The sequence below is a fragment of the Panthera onca genome, chromosome E3, assembly GCF_046562875.1.
Source record: "Panthera onca isolate mPanOnc1 chromosome E3, mPanOnc1 haplotype 2, whole genome shotgun sequence".
NCBI lineage: Eukaryota > Metazoa > Chordata > Mammalia > Carnivora > Felidae > Panthera > Panthera onca.
Window position 1 is genome coordinate 29,931,725 of NC_138354.1, and position 10,925 is coordinate 29,942,649.

At 56.0% G+C, this 10,925-nt stretch overlaps 1 long non-coding RNA gene across 2 annotated transcripts; it reads right to left on the reverse strand.

The window, feature by feature from the left end:
* Positions 1-2,233: 2,233 nt before the first annotated feature.
* Positions 2,234-8,578, reverse strand: LOC132689107 (uncharacterized). Of its 2 annotated transcripts, XR_009614867.3 has the most exons (4): positions 6,790-8,578; positions 5,280-5,406; positions 3,047-3,205; positions 2,234-2,801 (listed from the first exon to the last, which is right to left on the reverse strand). It is a non-coding gene; the product is annotated as an uncharacterized LOC132689107 (long non-coding RNA). The 2 variants fall into 2 exon arrangements; XR_009614869.3 differs by having other exon boundaries at positions 2,234-3,205; positions 6,790-8,577.
* Between the last annotated feature and the right edge of the window lie 2,347 nt (positions 8,579-10,925).

Genomic DNA, 10,925 nt, shown 5'->3' on the forward strand with positions numbered 1-10,925 from the left:
CCTGCTGCACAGAGGGCCAAAAGAATGTGCCAGAACTTCCACTGTTTTTAAGCTTACGTATTTTGAGAGAGAGAGAGAGTGAGAGAGAGCAAGAGCGTGGGTGCCAGCGCAGGGAAGGAACAGAGAGAGAGGGAGAGAGAATCCTAAGCAGGCTCCTCACTGTCAGCACAGAGCCTGATGCAGGGGTTGATCCCACGACCATGAGATCATGACGTGAGCCAAAATCAAGAGTCACTTGCTTAACCAACTGAGCCACCCTGGTGCTCCCCTCATGTTTTTTTTTTTTTTTTAAGCCTAGAAAGGGGACCTCTTGGGTCTGGGGGTTGAGAAAGGAGTGACTAAGACCCTTTCCCAGAAGTTAGAATGGAACACTTGTACTCCTGATGAATGTATGATGGTCTTAGGGTACAGTGGTGAACCATGCTTTAAATTTTTTTTTTTAATGTTTATTTATTTTTGAGACAGAGAGAGACAGAGCATGAACAGGGGAGGGGCAGAGAGAGAGGGAGACACAGAATCGGAAGCAGGCTTCAGGCTCTGAGCTGTCAGCACAGAGCCCGACGCGGGGCTCGAACTCACGGACCGTGAGATCGTGACCTGAGCTGAAGTCGGACGCTTAACCGACTGAGCCACCCAGGCGCCCCGAGCCATGCTTTATTCTTACAGTTACATGTTGTCCTTAAAGCCACGAGGGCGGGTGTAAGTGGCCCCTTGGACTGGGAGTTCACCAGGTAGTGACAGAACATTTCCATCTCAAGTGCATAACAGATGTATTTTTTAAGGGCCCCTCTTGTAAAGGGGATTAGGTAAGTGACTGTAGGGATAACACACACCAATGCAGCGACCTGAAGGGGCTGGGGAGACAGTGATGAAGTTTGGCAAATGCGATCTTGGTGGAAGCAGCTGGAAACAAAAGCCCATAGCCTCCTCTACCTTGGGCTTCCTGCTGCGGCCACAGCCAAGTTCTGCTGCCTGGGTTGGAAAGAGTGACTCCCAGCTGGCTTGCCTCGGAGGTCAGGGTGACCGTGAGCCGGGCCCCGTGCCCGCCACGCAGCCACACCCACCCAGCTTGGCCAGTAGCTCCCGTGGCCCTCGTGTGGGTGCGGGGCCCGGGGCTCCCCGTCCCTGGGCCCCGCAGAGCAGACTCCCCCTGCCGACATCTGGGGAGCCCCTCAGGGTGTGCATCAGCTCCCCTCGGGGTCTCCGCAGCGCTTGCACGGGCCTCGGCCTCGTGTCTCCTTGGCAGGACCCCAACGGCCAGGGGGCGCAAGCCGTTAAGCATTTGACCCCCGACCAACTGGTGTGTCTAAAGTAGGATAAAGTTTGGACCGCTGGGGTCCCAGGTCTGTGGCTCCTCGCCGTGTCTCTCCGAGGCCTCCTGCGGCTTAAACCACAAAATAGGAGGGTACTTCTGGCAGGGCTCAGCATACAGTAAGTGTCAGATAAGTGCGTGTTTGGAGGTTGCTGGACCCTCAACCCGCGGGTCTTCCTTCATTCATCATTCACACCCGTTTGGGAGTGTCTCTAGACATCAGGCATTTGCCCTTGGGTGTGAGCAGAGAGCCAGGTGCTACCCTCGGGGGACAGGCAGGGGACAGGATGGTGTTTCCAGCCACCCTCCGCTCTGCCTTTGCTGGGGCCCATGGTGAACGTGGGTGATGGAACGAGGCGTCTAGGAGACGGAGGGATGGGACAGAGGCCCTTTGGATCGAGGGCTGTCTTAGAGGAGGGTCAACCCTGGCCTGGTGACGGCTCAGCCTTCTTTGTCCTTCACTCTGAGGGTTGAGGTGCGTACTACAGGGGATGGGTCCCCAGATAAAGGCCAGGAAGAAGCGGGGGGCTCCCTGAGGCCCATCCCATGGGTTTGGTGTCGGCCAAGAGGCAACTCTTGGGGATTCATGAAGACCTGGCGTGCCACCCCCTGTCCTTCTGTCTTGGGAGTGTCTTCTTGATATTGAACATGCCCTTGACCCCTTCCAAGTATCAGGAGCATGGCCAAGGGGTGCAGATGTATGGACTGCTGAATGGGATCCCCCTTTAGAGGTGCTGTGATAGGAGTGACCCTGGGTACACAGGGGCTAGTTCTACCAGGGGAGGGGGGTAAAGAGGAGCTGGGGAAAGTTTCAGGAGGGAAATGTCCACAAAGCAGCTGGGACAAGGCAGAGAAGGTGTTCCAGGAGGAGAGCGCAGCCAGTGCAAAGGCCCTGGGGTATGAAAGAGCCACACCATCAGCTCAGTTGCATGGCCTGAAGCCCCTCACACTGTTGTTGTCTTACAGATGGGGTAGGTTTGGGGTCAGCTGAGAGATGGGCCGGCTGCCCTTCTGGGACACGAGGCATCACATATCTCCCCGATCCCAGCCCAAGTCAGAGGATCACTGGTTTCTACAGAAAATGCCTCCGCAGCATTGTTGTGTGAGGTCTAAAGAGGAGAAGACTGAACCTGAGATGGGAGTTGGGCCAGAAGGGCAGCTCCTCCCCGGGCCTGGGGGCAAAGGCCATGTCCCCTAGAGGCTGGGCCCGCGAGCAGATCTGTCCATGTGCCAGGCCCCACTGATTCACTGCCTGTGCATGTGGATGAAAACATTCCAGCAGGTTCTCCTCTGGGGCCACCCCGGCAGGGCCACAGGAAGCGGCTCCCCGGCCTGGGGCTGGGCCTGAAGCTGAGCTTTCTTGGCAGGCATTCCAGCTGATTCCTCCTGTCCCTACTTGAGCTTCCCCATGACAGCCCAAGGAGCAGACTGGGGAGTGGGGGTGGGGGGGCTCATCTTCAGCCTCCCGAGCCAGCCTCAGATCCCTCATCTGAAAAATAAGGATAATGCCACCTGCTGCCTGAGCCTCTTACAAGAGGTTGTGCTGGCCTGGCACTCGCAGAGCTGGTCCGTGCTTCATACTACGTATTCGTCCTCTGCGGAAGGAAGGGCCTGGAAAGTGGGGTCACAGCCTCGAGCCACCGAGATGCCGCCTGGGGCCAGGCACAGGGCGCCCAAGAGAAGACAGCACAGACATGTCCTTGTAGAGGGCAAGGGTGCCGAGGGGGTACCTACTTTAGACACGATACTTTCTTGTGTCTGAGATGTAGTTGTTTTCCCTCCGATGTGAATAATTTCCAAGATCTGAATGTCTTCCAAATAGCAAGCCTGTTGAAGAGGCCTTGACATAACGTGTTTATTGTTGCTCACTAACGGCTGGTTGCTTGCGGGGCCCTGGGGAGGCAGCAGGAAGGAGATCGATGAAAGCCCTGGCTCTGTGGCGTTCACATCCACCCAGGGAGACCAGGGAAAGGAACACATTAACAGGGTGATGTCAGGGAGCCGTGGGTTCCAGAAGGAAATAAAGCAATGCAAAGGGACGGGGAGTAACCAGCCAGGGGTCTCGGGGAGACCTGCCCTGGAGACGTTGGGAGGTAAAGCTTCTCAAAGGGGATGACCCCAGAACTGAGGCCTGAAGGGGAGAATTGATACAGGGTTCAAAGGGGTTAATCTTACGAGAGCGGAAGGAATGGAGTGGCAGGGGAGGTGGAAAGGGGAGGGAGGAAATGTCTGAGAAGGAGCTGGTCTTGGGACCAAGTGGGAACTGGCATCCTTGGCTACGGGGAACTGCCCGGGCCAAGGCCCTGAGGTATGAAATAATCTGTGATATTGGCCTGATTGGGTGGCTTGAAGCCAGTGAAGGGGTCACTTTACAAGGGCGTATGGTTGGGGACGGCCGGCAGATGTGTGTTCTCCCACCTATGCACACCCACCGGCTCAAGCCATCTCTAGATCTGCTGGGAAAGCGTTCCAGGCACAGAGAGTGGTGTGTGCAAAGGTCCTGAGGCAGGATGGAGTTTGACACATTCAGGGGCTGACAGATTAGTGAGGCTGTTAGAGAGTGAAATGGGGGAGGGGGTAACATTCAGAGAGGTTGCCAGGGGCCACATCATGTTGGATGTTAGGGATGAGTTGGGATTTGAACCAGTATATGTACATTTTTGGTCTCCTTAGATGCTTTTACCAGCTCAGCAGTGGGTTAGGGAGGAAAGCAGTTAATTGAATCCTGTGTGCTGCATGACTTTAAAAGGCTCTGGGGGCCCCAGGGAATGGGGTCCCCTCACCCCAGGGAGTTCAGGGATGCTTTTCTGTGAGATGAAACTCCAAGGGCGAGGGGTAGTGGAGGAAGCTGGGAACCACTGTCTGTGTCTGAACTGCAGCTCCTCTAGGATTCCCTGAGGGCAGGAGAAGGAGGAGAGGGGCCTGAGGAGGCGGCCAGAGGCTGGTCCACCAGGGTTCCCTCTGTCTGAGGCCGAGGGGCGGAGCCGGCTACAGTCCACAGCTTCGCGTGGCTTGTCCAGCCCCTAGATTCTATATATATTTTTGGAATTGTGGCGTTTATAAATCAGGATTAAAAAATAATCCAGGTGTCTGACTTGCTGGGACAACAGAAAACTCTGGCAGCCCTGGGCCCACATTCCTGCATGACAAGCACCGGTTGGAGCCGAGTGACTGCTGCCCAGCGTTGGGGGCCTGGGAGCCCCCTTGTTCACAGCCCCCACCACGCCTGTCGTCTCCCACCTGCCTCCTGCACTCCTGGGTCCCTGGCCTCTCCCTGAGGGCCTGTGAGTCTGTGGTTCCAGCTGGGGGCAATGAGAGGCCTCGTTAGGGAGCGCCATGGGACTGGGGGATGGCTTGGAGGGGACAAAGTGTGCCAGGAGCCCGAGGTGTCATGGTCTCCCCACCTGCGGGAGCTGACAAGCCTTGACGGCAGGCAGTGGGTGTGGGATGGAAGGATGGCTCACTCTATCCTCTGGCCCAGACCGGTCTTTCTGGATTTCTCACGATGACAGCCCAGGGCTTTGTCACCTTCTCCCCGTTGCCCTCCGTCCCTGTCCCATCACGTCCTTCCAGCTGACCTCTGATCCCGCAAGGAACCTCTTCAAGTCTGGATCAGACCCTCCAGAAATTGCCCCATAAAGCTAGCCAGGAGGTGGTCATCGGCGATAAGTGAAAGCTTTCGGCCCCAGCCCAGGGCTCCCTGGGTGCGGAGCCTTGGTTCGGGGTGCCTGGCTGGTGGGAGGGCCTCTGCAGGGTCCCCAGGGCTCTGCTTGCATTTGCCCCGTGCCTGTGTGCACCCTTAGTCAGGAACCACTGACCAAGGTTCTCGATGACTCAGCACCCCATGCTGACAGTGCCTGTGGAAACCAGAGTTCCTCAGAGCTTTCCAGAAGGGGACCCTAGATAGACGTTTCTGGCCCAGGAGGGGGCAGAGCCGTGGGGCTTCCCCTGCGTGTGCAGGTCTCACCGAGCACAGACGGTCTTGTCCCCGCGGGCTTCGGGCTGGAGACATCGCTTCTAGCTGCTTCTAGCCGTTTGTCTCTCCCCTGCACACCAGCCATTCATTTTTGTGTGGTATGGCCTTCTTTTCCTCTCTGGGGGGAAGAAACGCTTCAGGAGGGAAGGAAAGTCACGGATGGCTGTGGACGTGTTAGGAGCACTGGCCACAGCTCAAAGTCCCTGGATAGTACTGGCCCCATTGCGCAGAGGGGGAAATAAAGGCTTGATGGCACAGTGATGAGGGAGGGGGGCATTGTTTCTGAGCTTGGCAGCCGGGAGGCCTGCCCTTCGCCTTCAAGCCCCTGCTGCAGCTCTCTGGCTCCTCTGTGACGGGTGATGTCGAGAAGGCCAGCCACTGGGGTGGCCGGGCTGGGGGCTCCCTCCCAGCTCCCCTCACCCCATTTGCCAAATCTGACTGGCTCTTTCTGGCAGGAGTTGTGGTCTTTGGCCTGGACTAGCCAGGCCCCTCCAGTCCCCACCTTCCCAGCTATGGCTAAGCGTGGGCAGATGTTCAAATGGGAACAGAGAGACATTTTCCGTCTCCTTCCCAACACGGGCTTCAGCTGTGTGCACATGCTTTAAAACTTAAAATCACCCTCACACCTGGGGGGCTCAGTTGGTTAAGCGTCCGACTGCTGCTCAAGTCATGATCTCGCGGTTTGTGAGTTCGAGCCCCGCGTCGGGCTCTGTGCTGACAGCTCGGGGCCTAGAGCCGGCTGCGGATTCTGTGTCTCCCTCTCTCTCTCTGCCCCGCCGCCACTTGCCTGCACTCTTTCTCTCCCTCAAAAATAAAAAAAAATTTAAAAATTAAAAAAAAAAAGAGAAAACTTAAAATCACCTTCAACATAACGTTTTCTGAGGGCCTTAAACTTGGTGCTTTACCTGCACATTTGAATCACAGCTCTTCAACCTAATGCCTCCGTGACCTTGGGCAAGTTTCTTAAGCTCTCTGTGCCTTGCTTTCTGATTTGGCAGATGGGGGTGGTGATGGTGGTCTAATCTTGAAGGATCTGGTATGCACAGAGTCCTTAGTGCAGGGCCTGGCACCACGTGCGTTCAGTGCATGGCTGTGGCCACCTCACTCAGCCTCTGCAGCATTCATTCATGCCTCCACTGGACCCATTTTATAGTTGAGGAAACTGAGGTTCAGAGCAAGAAGTGACCCCCCCCCCCCAGGTCAAGACATCATTGTAAAATCTCTTGAAGTAATAATGACATTGAGGAGATGAGGTGGGGTGGACAGTCACGGCCACCCCCGTCCCCCAGGCACACTGAGAGACCAGATCCTCCTCCCCAGCAGTGACCAGCCCCTCCCCCACCCGAAGCCTCCCTTGCCTAGGAGCCAACTCCCCCCAGGTCTCCAGACTCTGCGGCCACCTGGGGACACTGCTGTGGATCTGACCTCTTCTCGGGACTCTTCTCTTCTAACACCCCCCACCCCCGCCATTAGGAGCCATCTCCCACCCCCCATCACTCACCCTCTAACCCCAGTTCCCAGAAAGTTCTCTCTCTCTCTCCTGGAGTTCAAAACAGCCCTGTGGACCCCTTTTGGCCTGGCCCTGCCCTGCAGATGGCCCGACAGACGTGTGACCCGGCGTGGCCGGATTCCACAGCGGCGGTTAAGCGTTATTTATTTCCTTTGATGCGCGCGTATACACGCACAGCCGCCTGGCAGGATGCCCGGCTGCGGGCGGACAGGGAGTCAGGGCGCTGGGCTCCCGCGCGTGCGCGTGGCTGTCTGGGCGGACGCGGACCCGCCCCTGCATATCAGCGTTTTTAATTTAACGTCTTTACTTTGGAAAATTTCGAACATGCACGGAAGTCGGGAAGACCAGACGGTGATTCCGGCATCCCCACCCCGCCGCGTCACCCCTGGCAAGGTTTAGCAGTCTTGCTTCATCACCTCCTCATGGGCTCCCTCTCCTGCTTTTCCCCCATTTGGCTGGAGTATTTGAACGCAAACGGCAGACATCGGAGCATGCGTGTCATTTACAAAAAAAATTTTTTTTTTTAATTTGAGTTATGAAATAATTTTAGAGCCGCAGGGAACTGAGAAGATAAAGCCACATGGTGCTGTGTTCCACCCTTCACCCGGTTTCCCCCAATGGTTACACCACACGTAATTATGCTACAATACCTAAGCCCCGAACGAGATTAGGAAGGTGTGTATGTGCCTGTGGTTCGACGGCATTCTGTCACGTGTGTGGATTCACTTTGCCACCACCACAGTAGAGAACAGCACTCCTGAATCACTGTGAAGATCTCCTACACCCACCGCCCTGTCCCCCCATCCGCGAGCCGCGGGCAACCACTGATCTGGACTCATCTGTATAGTTTTGTCGTTTGGGAAGGTTATATAAATGGAATTACATCTCACTTTCCCCTGGAGACTGGCCTTTTTCTCCCCCCCGCACAGCGTAATGCCCCTGAAAGCCATGAGTTGTCTTGCTTTTTTTTTTTTAATTGTTATTTTTTAATGTTTATTTAATTTTGAGAGAGAGACAGAGACAGAGCTCGAGTAGGGGAAGGGCAGAGAGAGAGAGGGAGACACAGAATCCAAAGCAGGCTCCAGGCTCTGAGCCGTCAGGACAGAGTCCGACCCGGGGCTTGAACTCGTGAACCGCAACATCATGACCTGAGCCGAAGCCGGACACTTAACCGACCGAGCCACCCAGGCGCCCCTGAGTTGTCTTGCCTTTTAAGGCCGGGTAGCAATCCACCAAATGGACGAACCCCAGTCTGCTTAACGGGCCACCTCTCGAGGCGCGTCCAGGCTGCTTCCAGTTCCTGGCCACCGTGAGTAAAGCCGCTACAGATGTTTGTGTGGATAGAAGTTGTCGTTTCTCTGGGGTAAGTGCCCACTCAGGAGTGGGGCTGCATAAATGTCTACATCGGCGTTGAGTATTTAAGAAGCAGACAAGCTCTTTTCCAGAGTGGCTGTACAGGCTTACCTTTTGGAGGAAAAGCTTTGGTAAACAGGAGCTCTGCGGGGCTGGCCCGGGGCGTCCTCAGCAGCCTGTCCACGCCCCACATCCACTGAACACCTTCTGTGTCCCGGGCTCCCCGTGAGGTCCCTTTCCCACAGGCGATGTGCAGCCCCGCTTTCCAGGAGAGCGTTCTCAAGCTCAGAGACAGCTTGCCTGAGGCCACAGCCAGCAAGTGGGGAGCACCGAGATTCAAATCCAGCCCCATCCAGCCCAGAGCCTGTGGGGTTGACACCCACCCTGGCTGGGTTGCAAAACGTGGTACTGAATGTTTGGGGGAGCAGGGAGCAGACCGGAGAAGGGGAGGACGTGGTGGGGAGCACAGACCTGGTGATAGGAGGGGAGACGGGGCCTGCCCAAGGCCTGGCTTCTCTCTCCTTGCTGGGCTGACTTTTGTAGTTACCCCACCCTCCCTCCATCACAGGTGGAGCTGGTCCTGTGTCGTTAGCCGGGTCTCCTTGGCCCCAGGAGGTGACCTTGCCTTCCCTGCCACCTTGGTCCCTGCATGGGTGGGCTCCCCACCAGCCCCATCTACACCCTGGAACTTCCTGTCCTCCCCCGTGAGCCTGAGGAGCTGTGGGGAACGCACAGAAAACCTGTCCTCTGCTCATCATTCTTCCCTGCCGCAACTTCTGAGCCTCTATGCTCTTTGCTGTGTCTGATGTCATGAAGATGCCCTTGGCGGTGAGAATAGCAATACCTACCGTTCACTGGATGCTGTGGCTGGTGCTCGGATATATGACTTCATGTGATCGCCGTGGCCATCCTGTAGGCAGCCCCGATTACCGCCACTTTAGAGATAGGTGTTCAGAGGCTCACCCAGTTCACAAATGGTCCGGGTGACCCTGGAGGCACCCTAGAGATGAAGTTTCTGCCTGGCCCGAGGTGTTCCAGGCTGGCCCTTCTCTCCAGCCAGCCACTCCTTACCTCACACCTTGCCTTCCCAGCCGTGTGAGCCCAGGTGGGTGACTTGGGCTCTCTGAACCTTCTTGTCACCTCCCAGCAGGGGAATCAGGCTTTCCCAACCTGGCCTGACCATCAACAGACTGACAACCTGAAAAACACCCAGTGGTCAGAAGGCAGAGAGGGGCACTGGCAGGTGAGGGCCCTGTACCCCGGGCGTTGGTCCCAGTACTGGCTGTGACCCTGGGCAGGTCACTTTAGCTCAGGGCCCTGTCACATAGCAAAGATGATTTTTCGGACAGGATTTGCTGAGTTGACTCCTACGACAGCTCTCTGTGAACCCTGGTGCCCTATGTAAATATGAAGATGCTGTGTTCTATCGAACCGCAAGTTTGGACCTCTGTAGTTTTCTTTCTGAGCCTGCTTCTCTTTCATGGCCCCGGTTTTGTTTTTTTAAGGTCGGGTTGGATAAGTGTATTTCTGATTAATTCCTGTTGTCTGTGTGGCGGGTGGCGGGGGGGGGGGGGGGGGGCGGGGCACAGAATGCAGTCCTCTTTGTGCTTGGTTTGGTTCAGTGGTGATTTCTGAGCAGTACTGAGTGGCACGCTTAGCACTGGGGACAGAAAGGGGCGCTTGGTGTGTGCTTGACCCTTGAGGGACTCACAGCACACTGGGGAGTCAGGAGTGAACAGACCATCACCATACAGCGTGGTCTGGGGGCACCTGGGTTGCTCAGTCGGTTAAGCGTCCGACTCTTGATCTTGGCTCAGGTCATGATCTCATCTCAGAATTCGTGGGATCGAGCCCTGCGTTGGTATCTGTGCTGACGGCATGGAACCTGCTTGAGACTCTGTCTCTCTATGCCCTCCCCTGCTTGCTCTCTCTCTAAAAGAGAGGAAGGAAGGAAGGAGGGAAGGAGGGAGGGAAGGAAGGAAGGAAGGAAGGAAGGAAGGAAGGAAGGGCACAAATCAAGGTCTGGAGGTGTACAAGTATAGTCACACACCCCTCCCCATCGCCATGTGTCCCAGAGGGTGTGAACTGCCCAAATCACTCTCCACAATGGCCTCCCTTCTGGGTGCTGAGATTTACCTTAAGACTGGGCAGTTTCTGTCATGCCCAGTGACATGACACTACAGCGTCTTCTCTCCCGTCCTTAAAGATTTAAAAGTGTCATCTCTGCTTCCATCTGTTTGTCCATCTGTCCATCATTCATCCATCTACCCATCCATTTATCTGTCTGTTCATCATCCATCCATCATCCATCCATCCATCCATCCATCATCCATCAGTTCATCCCTCCATCCATGCATCTGCCTGTCTGTCCATGCATCATCTATCTGTTACCCATCTATTCATCCATCCACCCATCTGCCCTCTGTCCAGCCACTCCTCCATCCAGCCATCTGTCAGTCCAGCCAGCCAGCCATACAACAGGTATTTATTGAGAGCTGATGGCGTGCCAGGCCCTGCTGGGCACAGCCTTCCGTGGAGAGGCACAGAGCGGGTGATGAGCAGACGTGGGCTGAGGTTTGCTTTACTCCACTGGGACCCTGCCCAAGATGTGCACAGACTTGCCCCCAGAGTCCCTCCCTATCTCGGGCTGCCTGATCTTGTTAGGAGGGAGGCGGCCCTTGCCTCTCAGCCTGGGAAACCATCCCTGACAATCTGCTTTTGAGAGAGTCACCTCCGCAGACAGAGGGTGAGGAAATCAACCCAGACCACAGACG